The 18,975-nt window shown below is 45.0% G+C and overlaps 3 long non-coding RNA genes across 3 annotated transcripts; 1 reads left to right on the top strand and 2 right to left on the bottom strand.

The window, feature by feature from the left end:
* Positions 1 to 3,212: 3,212 nt before the first annotated feature.
* On the bottom strand, positions 3,213 to 13,230 carry LOC125538853 (uncharacterized). Its single transcript, XR_015616979.1, has 3 exons — positions 12,438 to 13,230; positions 9,986 to 12,122; positions 3,213 to 3,536 (listed from the first exon to the last, which is right to left on the bottom strand). It is a non-coding gene; the product is annotated as an uncharacterized LOC125538853 (long non-coding RNA).
* Positions 13,231 to 13,533: 303 nt separating this feature from the next.
* Positions 13,534 to 14,305, top strand: LOC125538854 (uncharacterized). Its single transcript, XR_007296525.2, has 2 exons — positions 13,534 to 13,829; positions 13,968 to 14,305. It is a non-coding gene; the product is annotated as an uncharacterized LOC125538854 (long non-coding RNA).
* A 743-nt stretch (positions 14,306 to 15,048) lies between these two features.
* On the bottom strand, positions 15,049 to 18,510 carry LOC147986024 (uncharacterized). The gene is made up of 3 exons (XR_015616980.1): positions 18,146 to 18,510; positions 17,757 to 18,017; positions 15,049 to 17,113 (listed from the first exon to the last, which is right to left on the bottom strand). It is a non-coding gene; the product is annotated as an uncharacterized LOC147986024 (long non-coding RNA).
* Positions 18,511 to 18,975: the final 465 nt, after the last annotated feature.

Here is an 18,975-nt window from a genome sequence, read left to right as displayed (position 1 = left end):
ATTGAGCAGGAAACATTTAGCATTGGGCTTCAAATGTTCTTGTTGAAAATCAGAGTGCCATAGACATGCTTTGAGATAGCATTGACATGGTTATCAAGTAAGGGTCAGAATTTGGATGCACAAAGGGTCCATCAGGAACGACTTATATAATAAGTCTTACAATTTCCTCATGGAAGAATGGTTAACCTTGCTAAACAGGAAACTGTAACAACAAGTCCTCTGGCCAGGTGTGATAGGCATGACATCACCTTACCGGGTCATATAAGGACCAATGTTATAACTCTTCAAAATATGTTCCAACCATCATATCTGACCGAGATTTAGATCTGATGGTGTCATGATACCTCAGACTCAAGATGCCTGAGAAGAAAAAGGTGCGACACAAATTGACGAGATAACAGTGCAAGGTTCTCGGGAAATGAACTATGGAAGCGAGTTCCAAAACAAGAGTTCATCATTAAATGAAGGAGATGTGAGGAGGTGGCCGATTGACTCAACGACAATTCATTGAGATTTTCAAAAGATGGATTTCCACACTTACGTGAACAAGGGGATACCATTTGTCGGATCAGATGATATAATGATGTATGCTTGAGGAAAACACACATATTTAAACATTGGTTGAAAGATGCACCCGAAATATGGGCTTAGGTAGCATGACCGATGTTATAATGGTGATTCAATAACCAATGGTCTAAAAATGAAATGTCGACCATTAACTTCAAAGCAATAGGGTAGCTAGAAGTTTTGAATTTTACACATCACGGTCCATTTGTTGGTATTCCGGTTAGAAACAACCCCGGGACCAAGGAATGAACGGAGATGGCAAGAAGTATCACTTGTATCAAGAATTCTTAAGAGGTGGTAAAATTCTCACGACTTTCTTGACATTAAAGATGGTAATACTCCAAGGTAAAGAAGAACAAATGTTGGATAGCAAGGAACTCAAGGTATAACACAAAACACGATCAAGTTTGTGTTGGAGAGAAGGCAATAAAGTGGCCGATGATAACACAAATCATCTAGGGCAAGGATGGTATTTCTCATCAAGAATTCATTAGATATCTTGGAAGAGCTCAGAATGTTTATAATGGTCATGACACATTTGTCGAGAGGTTTCATGAAGATGTAATTGATCAACGATGACATCAAGTCAAAGGAATGATGAAGCGAAAGGTAATTGGAACCAAGGGTACGACACAAACTCAAAATCAAGCTTGTTGTTCAAGGCGAAACGTTAAGAAAAGGAAGATTTACGTAAGCTTAGCTCATCGCCAAAAGTGGTGCTCCAGAAATAAGGACCAGGTAGCACAGTTAAAATCAGCACGATACTGATAATAGCCGATTAGGCTAGAAATGACGTGATCAAGTACAAACTCGTAAGTAAAGAAGATTACTAATAGTTGTTTAATCACGATGCGGACTCGATTCAGTTATCGGTGTCCTTGAGAGTTTAATGACCCAGAGCCCGTGAAAAAATTGAATCAGTGAGAATGTAGTACTTGATGGAGAACTCATAAGAAGTTATGCAATTCCATGATAATCTCGAGATACCAGTGTGTAATACTCGACGGAAGATCAAAGTAAAGGTTGGTCTGGTGTATTGATCCACAGAAGACAAGTTCTTAAACTTGCTCGTGAAATGGGATCAAAGAAGAACATATGGTCGAACCACGATTGCCAGGGATCAATTCATCGATACCAAAGGATATTATATCAAGGAAATAGTTATTATTACAAGAAGCTTCCATGATAGGATCTAGATCATGTCCATGGGCATGAACACAAAGGTTCAAGGTCGACTCCCACTTCTTCAATGCATAACCTTTCATTTTACTTCTCGCCTTTGATGAAACTATAGTGTAGAAATTTTATCTGGCGAAACAACAGAAGAGTATGACTCACGAAAACTTTCGGGTTCATACGGTTTGGGGAAGGCATAGGTTCAACCCATCGGGGCATCTTAGGAGCATATACCACAAATTTCAGGAGCGAATAACTCAAGCTCGGGGCTCAGAGCATGGTTGAAAAAAGCAGGGGATACAATTTACCAAGGGCATTATGTATCCGATGAAAGGCTCACAAGTTTAATGAATATGAAGGACGGTGTCGGGCAAAATCCAACAAAGGATGTGGTGGTCCATAAGGAATCTGATGTGAGTATCGGTACTCAACCAGAGGAAGAAAGAATGCAAGGAGATCAGATTATAAAAACAACTGACTAACTCAAAGCTCAAATGCAAAGGAATTGTGAATTCCAAGACAAAGGATCAGAAGCAATGCTCTGATTAGGGATGGATAAGTTGAATAGCCTTAGGGGTACAATCGATGGCAATTTGGTTGGTCGAGATACAGCTCATGTTTAAAATGACGTCTGAGCCGGAAGGATAATCCTATGATTCGACTGATGATTGTGAACGTTTGCAACTTATTGAATCAATGGACTCAAAAATGATAGTGACCAAGGATGCCACTAAGATTAGTATACTTATGGGATTAACCATAATGCAAGCAAACAAGAATTTCAAGAACAACTGGCGGTTGAGGATTTTCGAAAGATCAAATTGTGTTTCGAAAACCTTTGTGAAACACATGAACAACTGGGGAGAAACAAATCCTTGATGTGTGTGAGGATTAATTTGTAGGTGTATTTAGGTGACAAGCAACTGCAAGGCAGTAGGCACAAGGATTCTCGGAACAACAACGAGTATTTCGGGTTATCTTATAATAACAAGAGCAACTGGGGACTAAGGTAAGAATGGAAAGTGCATGTAGTTATCTATAGGGGTTGACGGTGGAAGGGAGTTGCAAACGCAATGAGCACAAGTTCTCGGGATAACATCGGAGAGTATCTTATGGTGCAGCAGGCGATCATCTGTAATAAGAGGCTCTCCGAAAGGAAGTAATTACGAGAACCTAGAGTTAGAGTTAGCAAAATCTTTTAACCCGAATAGAAGAGAGATCAGAGTCCCAGAGTATAGACGAGGAGTAAAAGATCCTAATACCACCCAATGGCGACGTGGGCCCGTAAGCCGCATAGCCAAGTTAGTACACACTTTTTCAATGACTAGACTCAACTTCGGCCAAGGAGTTTGGAAAGGGGATTCCTACAGTCAGTCGGCTCTGATACCAACTTGTGACGCTCCCGATTTGACCGTACACTAATCATACACACAAACGTGTACAATCAAGATCAAGGACTCACGGGAAGATATCACAACACAACTCTACAAATAAAATAAGTCATACAAGCATCATATTACAAGCCAGGGGGCCTCGAGGGCTCGAATACAAGAGCTCGATCATAGACGAGTCAGCGGAAGCAACAATATCTGAGTACAGACATAAGTTAAACAAGTTTGCCTTAAGAAGGCTAGCACAAACTGGGATACAGATCGAAAGAGGCGCAGGCCTCCTGCCTGGGATCCTCCTAAACTACTCCTGGTCGTCGTCAGCCGGCTGCACGTAGTAGTAGGCACCTCCCGAGTAGTAGTAGTCGTCGTCGACGGTGGCGTCTGGCTCCTGGGCTCCAACGTCTGGTCGCAGCAATCGGGTATAGGAAGGGGGAAAAGGGGGAGCAAAACAACCGTGAGTACTCATCCAAAGTACTCGCAAGCAAGGAGCTACACTACATATGTATGCATTGGTATCAAATGGATTAAGGGTATCATATGTGGACTGAACTGCAGAATGCCGGAATAAGAGGGGGATAGCTAGGCCTTTCGAAGACTACGCTTCTGGTATCCTCCATCTTGCAGCAGGAGAAGAGAGTAGAAGGTAAGTTCACCAAGTAGCATCGTGTAGCATAATCCTAACCGACGATCCACCCCTCGTCGCCCTCTGAGAGAGCGATTACCGGTTGTATCTGGCACCTGGAAGGGTGTGTTTTATTTAGTATCCGGTTCTAGTTGTCATAAGGTCAAGGTACAACTCCAAGTTGTCCTGTTACCAAAGATCACGCCTATTCGAATAGATTAACTTCCCTGCAGGGGTGCGCCACATAACCCAACACGCTCGATCCCATTTGGCCGGACACACTTTCCTGGGCCATGCCCGGCCTCGGAAGATCAACACGTCGCAGCCCTACCTAGGCACAACAGAGAGGTCGGCACACCGGTCTAAATCCTATGGCGCAGGGGTCTGGGCCCATCGCCCATTACACACCTGCATGTTGCGAGGGCGGCCGGAAGCAGACCTAGCCTAGCAGGCGTTCCAGTCCAATCCGGCGCGCGTCGCTCAGTCGCTGGCGTCACGAAGGCTTCGGCTGATACCACGACGTTGAGTGCCCATAACTGTCCCCACGTAGATGGTTAGTGCGTATAGGCCAGTGGCCAGACTCAGATCAAATACCAAGATCTCATTAAGCGTGTTATTCTGAAATAACCACTGACGCCGACCAGGGCCAGGCCCACCTCTCTCCTAGGTGGTCTCAACCTGCCCTATCGCTCCGCCACAAAGTAACAGTCGGGGGCCTTCGGGAACCCAGGCCCACCTCTACCGGATGGAGCCACCTGCCCCTTCAGCCCCCAACTCCGAACAGTATCATAAGTAATGTTCAGTATAAAGTATATAGCATATGCCCGTGACCACCTCCCGAAGTGATCACGGCCCAGTAGTATAGCATGGCAGACGGACAAGAGTGTAGGGCCACTAATGGAACACTAGCAACCTATACTAAGCATGTAGGATTGCAGGTAAGGTATCAACAGTTGTAGCAACAATGACAGGCTATGCATCAGGATAGGATTAACGGAAAAGCAGTAACATGCTACACTACTCTAATGCAAGAAGTATAGAGAAGAGTAGGCGATATCTGGTGATCAGGGGGGGCTTGCCTGGTTGCTCTGGCAAGAGAGAGGGGTCGTCAACACCGTAGTCGTACTGGGTAGCAGCGGCGTCGGTCTCGGTGTCTAGCGAGAGAAGAGGGGGGAAGAAACAGTGAATACAATGCAAACAGATGCATAACGATGCATGATAAAGCAAAGTGTGATGCTAGGTGTGCCCTAACACGGTATGAGGTGATACCGGTGAAGGTGGGAAACAACCGGGAAAGTATCTCCGGTGTTTCACGTTTTCGGGCAGAGGAGCCGGAGGAGGAAAGTTGCGAGTTTGATAGGAGGAAAGCTGCGTATCCGGGTTTGTCTCGCCGTACTGAGCAACTTTCATGTACAAAGTATTTTCATCCGAATTACGGATTATTTTATACTAATTTTTAAAGTTTAATTTATTTTTTAGAATTAACATATTATTCTAATTCGGATTGACTAAGTCAATTTGACTAGTCAAAAGGAGATGTGTGGCCCACATGTCATAGACTATTTACCTAAACAAATAAATAAATCTAAATTATTTAAAATGGGGACCTACATGTCATCTATTACTAGACTAACTTAGCACTAAACTAGTACTACTGCTAACTAAGCCTAGCAACTAACTAAGTAAGGGCCGGCCTGGGCACAACCATGCACACACACTCACGCACACAGCACACACACTCACGCTCGGCCATGGCCTTTGCCGTGGCCAGCTGTGGTAGCAAACAGAGCAGAGGCAGGGGCAGCGCAGCAGCGCACAACTACGCAAAGAGGAGCTGAAGTGCGGCGGCAGCGGCAAGAGCAGCAGCAGTACATGGCAGCAAAGAGCAGCAGTAGCAAGCAGCAGCGCCAAGGCAAGAACAAGAAGCAGAGGAAAGCAGCGGTAGGCACGCGGGCGCGCGCACGCGGGCGCGGCCACGGCACGGCCGACGCGCGGGCTGGGCGTGGGGAGCGACGGGCGCAGGGCGAGCGCGAGCTTCGGCCATGGCGGGCAGCGGCGCGAGGGGCATCTACGGCGCCAAATCGAGACGAGGAACAAGGGAAAAACGAAGGGGATGCTCACGCAAGTCCGATGGCGAGGTCGGGGAGCGCGGGGGTGTGCGGACACGACGAGCTCGATGACGAGATGCGGCGGCGGTGGCGGAGAAGACGACGCGATGGCGAGGCAGCAGGGCGTCCGAGCTCGAACCGATGGACGTAGTCAGTGGAGTCGGAGGCGCTGAAGCTCCAGGGCATGCTCTCAGGTGGCGGGGAGGCTGGTGGCCGCGACGACAACAATGGCCATGGCAGCTACATCTCGGTCAACGAAGAAAGCGAGAGCGAGGCGCGAGGGGGGAGGGGGTGAGGGGATTAGGGTTCGTCTAACGCGTCGGGGAGTGTTTTATACATCACGGTGTTCCACCGGATGATCGACACGGCGACGGCAGCGGCTATGGCAGCGTGGATCTTCGCCACGCACAGGTTCTACCATCTCCTCCGTACAGAGATTAAAGAAGGCCTCTGGACGGGTTGGGCTGCACTGTAGCTAGAGGCCAATAGTGTATAGTAAGCTTTCTCTTATTCTTTTTCCATGAATTTATTTAGCTCCTGTTTTCCAATTAATTTAGATGTCCAATGATTTTTCTTTTAGTTTAAACTTTTCACATAAATACTTAGTGACATAACAGTGCTGCACAAAAAGTTTCAGGTCATTTGTAATGGTTTAAAATAATTGTTTATTTTGAAGAGGCCAATTTAAATGTTATTGGTCCACTGAAAAGTTTATGTGGTTAATTTAAAAGTTCATCTGATGTTGGATTCACTTGGACAATTACCAGGGGATTATTTAGAATATTGTACACATTTTTGTCCTAGTGTTTGGTGAAATAATTTCTGGACTTTATAGTTTAAATTTGAGTTTGAACCAATTTGAGAGTGGGATTGTTTTCTAAATGCAACTTAAATATGATGATCATGCTGACATGGCACATTATCATGTGGTCACCGTAGCTAACCACTAGGGGTGTTACAAAAGCCATCAGAACATACCTACACTTTCAATACACATTTTCTGAGAGAGAATCACCTACACTTGTGTTGAGGTCAAGATATTTCATTCCAACCATATGAATCTTGATCTCTAGCCTTCCCCAAGTTGCTTTCCACTCAAATCTTCTTTCCACCAAATCCAAATCCTGTGAGAGAGAGTTGAGTGTTGGGGAGACTATCATTTGAAACACAAGAGCAAGGAGTTCATCATCAACACACCATTTGTTACTTCTTGGAGAGTGGTGTCTCCTAGATTGGCTAGGTGTCACTTGGGGCCTCCGACAAGATTGTGGAGTTGAACCAAGGTGTTTGTAAGGGCAAGGAGATCGCCTACTTCGTGAAGATCTACCGCTAGTGAGGCAAGTCCTTTGTGGGCGACGGCCGTGATGGAATAGACAAGGTTGCTTCTTCGTGGACCCTTCGTGGGTGGAGCCCTCCGTGGACTCGCGCAACTGTTATCCTCCGTGGGTTGAAGTCTCCATCAACGTGGATGTACGATAGCACCACCTATCGAAACCACGACAAAACATCCGTGTCTCCAATTGCGTTTGAATCCTCCAAACCCTTCCCTTTACATTCTTTCAAGTTGCATGCTTTACTTTCCGTTGCTCATATACTCTTTTGCATGCTTGCTTGAATTGTGTGGAGATTGCTTGACTTGTGCTAAGATAGCTAAAATCTGTCAAGAACTAAAATTGGGAAAAGGCTAGATTTTTATTTGATCAAGTAGTCTAATCACCCCCCCCTCTAGACACCGATCCTACACATATCCCAGGAAAACACAATCCACAGTCTTTGGTCCAAGCTTCCGCTTCTTTGGAATTGGAACATTGACTTTCGCCAAACAATCCCATGTTCGTAGATAAGAGAGTTTTAACCTTTTCTTCTCCCATTCCTCAAATGGAGTTATATCTTTGTTCTTTGTGGGAACTCGGTTTAGGACATGACATGCAGTCAATATCCCCTCCCCCCACCATGCCTTGGAGAGACCCGAAGTGTCTAACATGGCGTTAACCAAATCTGTTAGAGTACGGTTCTTTCTTTCGGCCACCCCATTTGACTGAGGTGAATAGGGAGGCGTCCTCTCATGGATTATACCATGTTTCGCACAAAAAGCATCAAATTCATTGGAAAAATACTCTCCACCACGGTCGGACCTAAGCCTCTTGATTTTTCGATCAAGTTGGTTTTCCACTTCAGCTTTATAGATCTTGAAAAAGTTCAAAGCCTCATCCTTAGATTTTAGAAGATACACACGACAGTATCTAGTGGGGTCATCAATTAACGTTATAAAATATTTCTTTCCACCTTTTGTCAACACACCATTCATTTCACATAGATCTGAATGTATGAGCTCTAGTGGTGCAAGATTTCTTATTTCCGCAGTCGTGTGAGACTTACGAGGTTGCTTAGCTTGCACACACACTTGACACTTAGATCCCTTGACGGTGGTGAAACTAGGGATTAAGTTCGACTTCGCTAGTCGCGACATGCAACCAAAGTTAACATGACAAAGACGTGAATGCCACACATTGGATTCACTATTGTTGCAAATATGATTAACAACTTTATTGCAAACGTCTGATGAGGATAAATGAAACAAGCCTCCCGACTCATAGCCTTTACCAACAAAGGTTCCATACTTGGATATTACAAATTTATTCGACTCAAAGACAATCTTGTAGCCATCTCTACACAGAAGAGATCCGCTAACAAGATTTTTATTGACGGAGGGGACATAATGCATGTTCTTCAGCCGCACGATCTTCCCCGAAGTAAACTTCAGATCGACCGTGCCAACACCACGAACAGAAGCACTTGAACCGTTGCCCATCAGCACGGTTGAAGTCCCTGCGGTCTGTTAAGACGAAAACATGGAAATATCACCGCATACATGCACATTAGCACCCGTGTCAATCAACCAGTCAGGAGAATGACATACTGAAAGAATAGTGGGAAATATACCATACCCAACATCCTTCATGTCAGTCTCTCCAATGACAACATTAGCAGTCTTGCTGCCTTTCCCAGGATGACGCTTGTCATAGCGATTAGGGCAACTAGGAGCCCAATGATCAGGATCCCCACACACATGACAAGCACCTTTCTTCTTGCCATTCTTCTTCTTGAAGTTCGTGTGTTGCACAGCCTTGTTCTTCCCATCAAACTTTGCTTTTCCATCAAACTTGCCCTTGTTCTTGAACTTGTGGGGCTGGAAGTTCTGCTTCTGTACCACATTGGCACTAGATCCTCCCTCAATACCTCGAGCACGTGTGTACTTTGCTCTCGTCTTTTCTTCCACATCAAGAGTGCCAATGAGATCCGGGACGGAAAACTCCTGCCTCTTATGCTTCAGCAAGGTAGCAAAGTTCCTTCATGAAGGAGGAAGCTTAATGATGATACCTCCGGCAACGAACTTGTCCGGTAGCATACAACTGAAGTGCTCAAGTTCTCAAGCAAATGACTGTATCTCATGAGCTTGCTCAACCACGGAGCGCTCTTTAGTCATCCTGTAATCATAGAATTGCTCCATGATGTACAGCTCAGTGCCAGCATCCGAGACCCCAAACTTGGCCTCGAGTGCATCCCACATATCTTTTCCATTATCAATTGACGCATAAGCATCAACTATGTTCTCACCAAGAACACTCAAGAGAGCAGCCTTAAACAGAGTATCCATTTTCTGAAAAGCTTGTGCCTGTTGAGCATCAAGCTCTCCTTCATGTTTGCCGAGAGTGGCGTCATAGCAACTCATGGTTTGAAACCATAAGACTACACTCACGCGCCACCTCTTATAGTGGATACCCTCAAACATAGGAGGTCTCATGGAAGCAGCAAAACCACTCGGGGTAAATTGCCTATAATAAGGTTTTTGAATTGTTGGAAATATGAGCAATTTACCAAATGATTTTATTAACAGAAATATTAGATAAAGCATGACTAATATAGCTGTGATAAAGCAAGTCATGCAATCTGACGGAGAGAAAGTAAATAGCATCTGCATATATGAACTTGAACTGAACACATCTAGGACAGACACTAGATCATGTTGCATATATGGAGTAGAACCTAACACATGTAGGGCAAGAACTAGTACGAAAAACTGTGGCAGGACATCTGACAGAAAGAAGAAGAACACATACGGGATAGCAGCAACAGAAGCACTGGACTTGGGGTCGACATCCTCTCCAGCCATGTCGTTGCTGAGGTAGTCGACGTCGGGGAAGAAGTGGTCGTCGGGGAAGTAGTCGTCGGAGTCCGTGATGAAGAAGCCAGTAGTCGCGCAGAGCGCTCCCCAAAAACCTTATCACCCTTCTCCCGTACAGGACTCAAAAGGTGCGGTCTCGGAGGGCTACTGTCCCGACGTGCGGTGCACGCCGCAAGCCGGGATGAGGAAGACAACAGCAGCTCAGAGATGGAATCGATGGCGAGGGAAGGAGTAGTTCTGGTGCGTCTCTCTGGGAGGAGCGACCTCCCTTTTAGATATCGTCTCGGCTCATTCCCGCAACCCGCAGCACGGCGCGGCGCGTCGCGACGAGGTGTGGCGGGCGGCGGAAGAGGAGCGCGCGTGGATATCTCTCTTGTTCTCATGCTCGTACAAGTGGGGAAAGAACCTCCCTTATAAGGAGGTCCAACTCCCACTAAACTAGCAATGTGGGACTAAACTTTAGTAGTATCCTTTGCCTTGCACAAATGGGCTAAGTGGGCCTCTAGGATTTATTAGAAATTTCTGAAATAGTTATTGGGCTGCCCAAAATAGACTAAATTCCAGCAGAACGCATGATAAGAAAAGAGACCTGCCAGTTCAAATAAAGTGCAGCCAGGGGTACATCTTAACTTTGTGCCAACGTAATTTGGCACCCGGATATATGTCCCGGATGATGCTGGTCTCTCGTACACCACCACATGCACAGTAGCGGCGATATCAGGGACAGTGAATGTGCCACAGAATGTCGTTCAAAGCATTAGGGCCTCCTATATTTAAATTTCAGCATTCCATAGTCAATCAATAATTAAAACATATGAGTAGTTTGCTGCTGGATTGAACATGTTGCAATTGTGGACCCAAACAAGGACATATTGTAACAATATTTAGCTCGTTCTTCTCTAGATAAACTCAAATTGTTTCTGCAGGAATAGTCTTAGAAACACTGTATTTGGGTTGCCAACACAAATTGTTCAGGTCCAAACTTAGTCCTCACATGTTCCAGCCATTTGTAGTTTCTAGGTAATTGTGGTCTAATTCTATATAAATAAATGCGTTAGGAATAAAAAACATCAATTTGATAAATTTCGTGTAAAGAAATTAAAGTACATGCTTACCTTCAGTAATTAAATTCCTACTGAATTTCATTGTTGTAGCAACTCACAGTTTTAATTTCTAACATTACTAACCTCATTCTCCATGCATAACCAACCTTCATGTAATCCAGTGGTGATGTATGATAATATAATTTGTTTGGATTCAGAAAACTTCACATTATAGATCAATTCTGGTCACCTATGTGCAGGGAGTGCACCATTTGTATAACTGGAATAAATTTGCATAAAATTTCCCAACAATTAATTACATCTGAAACAGTACAAAACAACTACAAGCTCTGTGTTGTTTCTTTGACACCAAACTACACTGGTAGCTCACCACTGCAAATTGCTTATGATTTTGGCAAACTATACTCCATATTGTTATACGGTAAGAGTGGTCAAAACCATAAAAAATATAAAAACTTGAAAAAATCTTACCCTATCTAGTGAGCTAATGCTTGTAGAAGCTACTCTGTATAGAAACATTGCCATGCGAGCGCTTAATTATCCAATCACTGACTCTGCATTTGAATCTCTCCTATTATATTCTCATTAGTCTGCTAGAAAAGAAAAGTAATGTTGACTTCAAACCTTGAAAACTCAAGTAAAAATAGAAAGACTTGGGAGATACTTTAAGCACTCATTTATGTAATAAAAAAAGCATTGGAATTATCAAAAGAATGTTCTGATTCAAAAATTCATTCCTTCAAACACCTTTCATCCTTAGACCTATTTAAAACAACTCACCATACCTCCGCCAAAAAATAGCTTAATAAGATAGCCATCAACAATTATACCTACTTAGTCTAGTTTGTGTTGATCGAGAATTCTTTATCTTCATAGTTCAGCCAATTATAGTTGTGCAATTCTTCTATTCCCAATACATGGCCAAACCCAGCTAATAGCAGAATGGGGACTATGCCAAAAAAGAGTCGGTGTCTTCCATGCAGAAGATCCCAATCCAAATTCCAATCACTGCAAGAAGAACAAGATGAAGCTTAGTACCATCGGTGGTGTGACAAACTGACAATAATAATGAATCATGAATGGTGTTCAAAAAGTTTCCTAATATACCAAGCAGAGGGATATTTATCCATAAAAAATATGGCATGCAGTAACGACTGACCAATGTCGATCAAGAATAAGAATATATGCGATGGTATATACTAGTACCAAGAACCACACATTGTAAGAAAATCCTTTTGGTCAAGACACATCCTGACATACATACGTGCCATGAATGTTAACCCAAGAGTTGGTGTAGGAGGACACAGTGACCAAGACATATACCTCAACGACGCCATGCCCAGAACTCTGAAATCTTTTCTCAAACACCTCACGATCTGCATCAACCAATCTTGGCTGACATTAGGTCGCATCAATGAACTCATTGTTAGCATACAGAGTGTGAGTGCGCGTGGCCTAGGTAGTGCGTGAGTGGGTTTGTGTACGTGCAAGTAGTGGCACACGATCTGGCCCGTGAGGCGTTTTGTAACTGTATATATACGCCCTCAGATGGCTAATGCAAAGTGTGTTGAACCTCATTCCTGCTTTCACTCATGCCTGACATGAAAATATCGTCAAGCAGTTAGTACGCAAAAAAACCATGACACACACAAATTGGAAGGAAACCAGACCGAGCAGGAATGAAAGCTCGCCCGAGGAAGGATTGAGGAAGAGTTGAGCTTGACCCTACGGCCCGAGGCTGCCTGGCCACCAGGCGGCGGTCCTTCCGCGGTTCCGCCTTCCCATCGCGCGAAACCAGGTTAGCACGGCTGCCCCGAGGAGTCAACCATGGATGCGCCCTTCCGCCATGGTGCCCAGCTTCAGCGGCATCCCTTCCATCAGGGGTCTCAGCATTGGCGCCAAGATCTAGCAGCAGACGCATACCCGGTCGGAGCGTGGATGGCGCGGCGGTCCGAGCGGCGCGGGCGCTGGACGGCGCGGCGGTCCGGGCGGCGCGGGTGCGGACGGCGCGGCTGTCCGGCGGCGCGTGGCGCGTGGACGGCGCGGCTGTCCGGCGGCGCGTGGCGCGTGGACGGCGCGGCTGTCCGGCGGCGCGTGGAGAGGCACAGGTGAAGGTTGTCCGGCGGCGGTCGAGGCGGTGGCTGGCGCGGAGGCTGTAGGGAAGAGGTGGGGCGAGGTGCGGGGATTTTTCGTGGGGGGCGAAGCGGTACCGAGGGACCATGGAGATTGATCGTGGGAGTTTTTTTGGTAAATGTTTGCCACCGGCAGACCGGCCAAAGTTTTTGGCCCGTCGAGCGCGCATGGTTCGATCTCTTTGGCGATGGAAGCTCCTGGCTTAGCTGCGTCATCACACACAGATACTAATTACAAAACACGTGGCTGTTGGGGCCCAGGCACCGCCGATGACTCGCGTCTTCTTTTCCTTATCCATTCGATGCTCATCCCCATTCCTATCCAGCCGGCCGCGTCTTCCTCCGCAGCCACAAAGCGCGCTCGTGGCCATGGCCGCCGGCAGCTCGATGCGCCTTGTTCGAATTGTGTGTGGATCGCCGGCGCCGGATGCCAGCCAGGGGCGCGCTCATTGCCGTCGCCTTGTCCGCCTCCGGCAGCAGCTGGATGCGCGCCATCTCCATGGCCGCCACAGCCAGGGTGTGCCGTTCGCCATGGCCAAGCTACAACCGACCACGGCGACGGCGAGTTTTGTGTTGGAACCAGGTTTTTTTTTTTGCTGGATCCACCTTTTGTTTTGCTACAACCCCTTTTATTTTTTGCTATCATCCCCATTCGATTTTTTATGAACATCTTCGTTTTTCGTTTTTTGCTGGAACTGGTGCCCCACTGTGCTGCAACCAGCTGGTGTATGTGCTACAAGGTCAGTGCCTCACCGGAGGAAGCTACATCCAGCGGCAAGGAGTGTTGCATCCAACGCCGTTCGATGTCGGGGAGCTGCAACCGTGCACGCCGGAGCTGCAACCGACTACTGAGGGAGCTGCAAGAGGGGTGGCCGCTTTTTGCCGATGCTTTTTTTTGCCGAACCAATTTTTTTGTTTTTGTTGAAACCCATGTATTTTTTTTTTGCTGGAACTGAAATGATTTTTTGCTTCATCGGTGCAGAGCTCTCAAATGCTCATCTTGTTTTTGATGGGACCTAAGTTTGTTTTTGCTGGAACCGTTTTTTGATTTTGCTTCAACAGACCACCGGACTTTGACCCGATGTGAAGTTTTTTGCTCGAAGAAATTTGTTGCTTCCAGATTTTTGTTGCTTGACACTGGCCCGCAGCGAGCCGGAGACGCAGAGATGCTGCAACCAGCCACCTGAGTGCTACCATGGGCATCACCAGAAGCTAGATCCAACAAATAGTTTTGCTATCACCAACTCTTTTTTACTGGAAACAGCTCCAAAATTTTGCTTCCACCATGTTCTGTTTTTTGCTGGATCCAGTTTTTTTTTTTTTTTTTGCTTCCACCATGACGGCGACCACCGGCAGCGACGACGGTGACCGGTGGGGAGGGCAGCGACAGGCGAACGCACGGGCGATGCTTCGTGGCCGGGCGCATCGCCTCATCCATGGCCGCCGGATGAAAGTTTTTTGTAAACTAGTAAGTGTGTACGTGCAACGCACGTCGCACGTCTCAATCAAACCATATCAAATTTTGCGGGTATAAAATTTTGAATTCAAACTTTAGGATGACACAAATCAATGGCAATAGATTGGCTGAAGAACTTCTCCACAAAGAATGTAAGGGCGTAGCGTATTTAGTCTATTCCTACAAAGATTTCAGAATGTTTATTTTCTTGGGCGAAAATCAAAGTAACATATGAACATTGTCCAAGTGGACATGGCGTCAATGCAAAGTTGGAACAAAGATGCACAAAAAATAGGAGTGTTGGCTGAACTAAATTAGTTTTCTTCTTGGATTCTAGCTGCTTGTTATCTTCAGAATTTGAAGGCTCGGCGGCTGCGGTAAAGCCACCCATGCCATAGCGGGCACCGCCAGCGAGCAGGAAGAGTCGGATTTTTTTTACCCCATTTTCAGTTTATCTCAGCTTTTCATGGAGTGAAACTACACTTCAGACAGTATCTATTGTGTATATAGTTTCAGAACATCTAGAAGCTAAAAACAGATCAATAAAGCGTTAGGTTCATGGTAAGGAATTGGAGAGAGGGAATTTAACATTTTCTCTATGACATGAATGGCATGCAAGCAACCCTTTCTCTACCTAATGCTTAGTTCTGTCAATATTAAACATGAGTTAAAAATGTTGCTGTGCTTCAACATCTTAACAGAGCAGAAAGGCTACTATTCTAGAATGGGACACTATACGGTATAAGAAAATTGGGCATGTGCAGATCAAGGATTATAATAATTATTGTTTCGCAAAGCTAGCCAGGACTGAAAAAAGAACCCACACAAAATTTAGGATGACCAAAGCCACCCTTCCTAACTAAGATGAATATACAAGAAATGATAAATTAACACCGGATACATAAGTAAGTTTAATGGCTAAAATGAAGGAAATGCGTAATGTCATGGCGCTTTTAGTTATTCATGTGCAAATTCAAAGCATAATCTGATGAAAGACGCAAAGATTCAAAGTTATCAGTTGATACAAAATGTGCTGAATTATATCAACTATGCGAAAAAGAAATTAATACAATGTAGCCTTTCTGCACAATTCAACAGCAAGCAGGATGCATCTTATTAGAAGAAAAGCAATTACATAAAATCCTGGCAAATTTAAGAAGAGAGAGATGTCGCTAAGATCTGTTGAAAGATCTTACCGGTGCTTGGAAAGGAGCCAATTCTAGTAGCAGTTGCGACGATACACTGATCTCTTCAAAAGCTTTCTTGCTTATTCACACTTCTTGAGTTCAGTATAAAACACATGAGGATTTAACAATCTAGTTGGTTGTAGCCGATTTTTCATGTGATGTTTTACCGAAATGTTGAAGTTCAGCAATGATGGTTCAATAGGTCAGTGTAAAATAATTATGTGGCGGTCAAGTCTCCATCCCATGTTATTTACACTCTCGAACAACAAAAGCTCACTTTCTACAGTTCATCAAAGGTTCTAAGTTACTACTTTTTACTCAAAGATCTAATGTCTGCTGATCTCTCAATCTTATGGCTGAGATTAACATAATTGCAAAAGGCAACATCAACTCAAATTTTAGTCTGCATTGGAAACCATCAAACAATTTCCAGCAAGATGTTTTTCGAAGGACAGAGGGAGTATATGACTTCCATTTGTCTAGGAATAATGCAGGTAAACCTACACAAAGAACACACATACATGCGTCCATACATGGTAATTTCTAACTGCTCATGATGTGAAACAGAGGCATACAAAGGTATAATTCCCATATATGGATGAACTTCCCATCAAAGTCTAGTTTCAAAACATGTCTGCAAGAAAAAAGAATAGATAGGAAATTAATACTAACTGAGCGACCAAGTGGAACATATATGTATATAATCATCACAGCAGTATTCTTCCTGTAGTGAGTGTGAAGTGATCCTTACTCTTTGTTGCCATGAGTTAAACATGACAAGTGATACTTACTCTTACCCCCACCTGCACCTCATTCGTGTTGTTGCTCTTCCGTCGTGGCCGTGCAGCCGCTGCCGCTGCACGCTACACATGTGTTGTTGTCCGCCGATGTGCCGCTGCTCCCTGCCGCAGTCGCCTCCTCAGGCGACCCCACAAGTCACAACCATTCAAATCTTCTGAAACATCATTCCGTTTATTCACAAATTTTACTTCAGAAAATATTTAAAAATAAAATGGTGCTTCATCTTATGCGAAAAATGAAATATCCCTAAATATAACTTCATGGACTGTAGTGTTAATAAAAAATTACATCGCAATAACTTTTTAAAACACAGAACTGCACCGAAAAAACCGGATCCTTCCATCTAGGAAGGTGATCTTCGTGCCCTTCTTCCACCCCCGCTTGACATCGATAGTAAGGATCTCCTCCAGCCGTATGGTCTTTCTAAAAATAGTCGCCATCAGGAATTGGCGTTTAGTGTTTATTTTAGCACTTAAAATAAGTTTGTTGTTCTATTAAAGACATGCACCCAAAACTGAAACTACTCCAAAATGGCCGAGCAGGCTAAAAATTGAAGGTGGTTTAAATATTAGTAAGAACCGATCAGGCTGAACTATTTGATTGAACCAACAGAGATGTTGCACTGCTAATAATTATCTTTAGTATAGACCATGGACAATGGTGGTTGTCGCTGCATCTACTAAAGAAATCAAACGTACCCAAGTGGTTAACTACACATTTCTCAAGTTTAATCTTGGGAACACATGTACCTCATACTAACATTAAATAATTCAGAATGATTGAGGAAGCTAAAATCCAAAGACGGCTTAAAATTCCTGAAAACTGTCAAAATCAATAGTACAACTGAATTGTCAGATGAAAAAAAAGTAAATAGCATGTATCAAGTTTAACCTAAACCAACTAACACAGTCTCAATATTCAAGAATGTAGTGGCCTTTGATTCTCTTAATCAGAGATAACAAATAACCACATGTGTACAACAGAGGGAAGCAAAGCATACTCATATGTGTACCACACTTGAATTTCCTGTAAATATAAGAGGGGGTAGGGAAAAAAGATTACTTACAAAGATTCATTCGGTAAGAACTGAGCGGTGAAAAGTTTCCACTTATTATCCCATATCTCACCATGAGCACCAATACATCAGTGACGGACATGAAATTGCAACCACAAGCATCGGTCAATATCGATCTTGGTATATGTATGTATGTACCTTAGCATGGTCCTCGCGGTTGGTTCGGATGAAGCTGACCTTTCCGTGATTCCGTCCTTGGTGGTGAGGTTGAAGCTGTCTTCACCGGCGGCTTGCCTTTTCCATATGTGTGTCCTGTAAGAAAAATCCATCCAGCTGTCTGCATGTCTACTTTTTATGTATGTGCGTATCTTGACGAACTGATTTTCTGGATCCGCCGCTCATTCTGGGCGTCCGGGGGAAGAGGGTGCCAGATCTTTAACCTTTGAAGGGCGAGGGGCTAGCGAGGAGATGAATCGGCCACTCGCTGCTGCCGAGCCGTCATCGTCGCATAGATGTAATCGAGCCACCGCCGCCTCCGTCGCCTTCCGACTGCTTCTCCCTGTCAACCCCTGACTGCTATGGGCGGCGGCAGGGCAACCCTAGCGCCCGATCCAACCCCGTGCGCCAGGCAGATGCGGGAGCACGCTCGCCGGCGAGCACGCCCTGTGCCGCCGCCAGGCCTCTCATTCTCCCCCCTCTCCTGAAGATGCGCCTCGGCAGGCCGAACGAATGCATGTGAACGCCATAATGCTGAACGTGGGCCATGCCGCTGCATGCAGGCCTTTAATCACGCGAATCAGTTAAATTTTTGCTCGCAGCGGAACGTTTCGTCCTCTCGATGGATAGATGGCAGAGTTTCGTCCGCTTCTCTAAATTGCTAAACGTACACAGATGAGGGTTATTAACGGTTAGACCTAATTAGATGGATCGAATCGTGAGGTGGTATTTTGTCTTGGTTGTTTCGTGTACGTGTTTTTGGGTGCGTTTAGAGAAGAATATGTTTGCTTGTTTAATAGTAGTAGAGAAGAAAAGACGTCGGATGGAAGATGAGGAGAGAATCGTGCGGCTACGCGTTATTCGATCGGACGCTGCTGGTACGACCGGCGCAAAGTTGGGCCGGTGCGCCGGCGCCTAATAGTGCCCTTTTTTTTTACGGGAGATCGATCGTGGGATTAGTGGATTAGCTCTGACTGTGTTTGATGCTAAACATTACGAAGATCTTGATCGTTAGATTTTAGGATTAAACAGATAAGATGAATTGATTCTTCGC

The sequence above is a fragment of the Triticum urartu genome, chromosome 2A (assembly GCF_056163025.1).
Source record: "Triticum urartu cultivar PI428250 chromosome 2A, HENAU_Tu73, whole genome shotgun sequence".
Lineage (NCBI taxonomy): Eukaryota > Viridiplantae > Streptophyta > Magnoliopsida > Poales > Poaceae > Triticum > Triticum urartu.
Note: the sequence above shows the minus strand (reverse complement) of the source record. Positions and strands in the feature narration are given on the sequence as shown.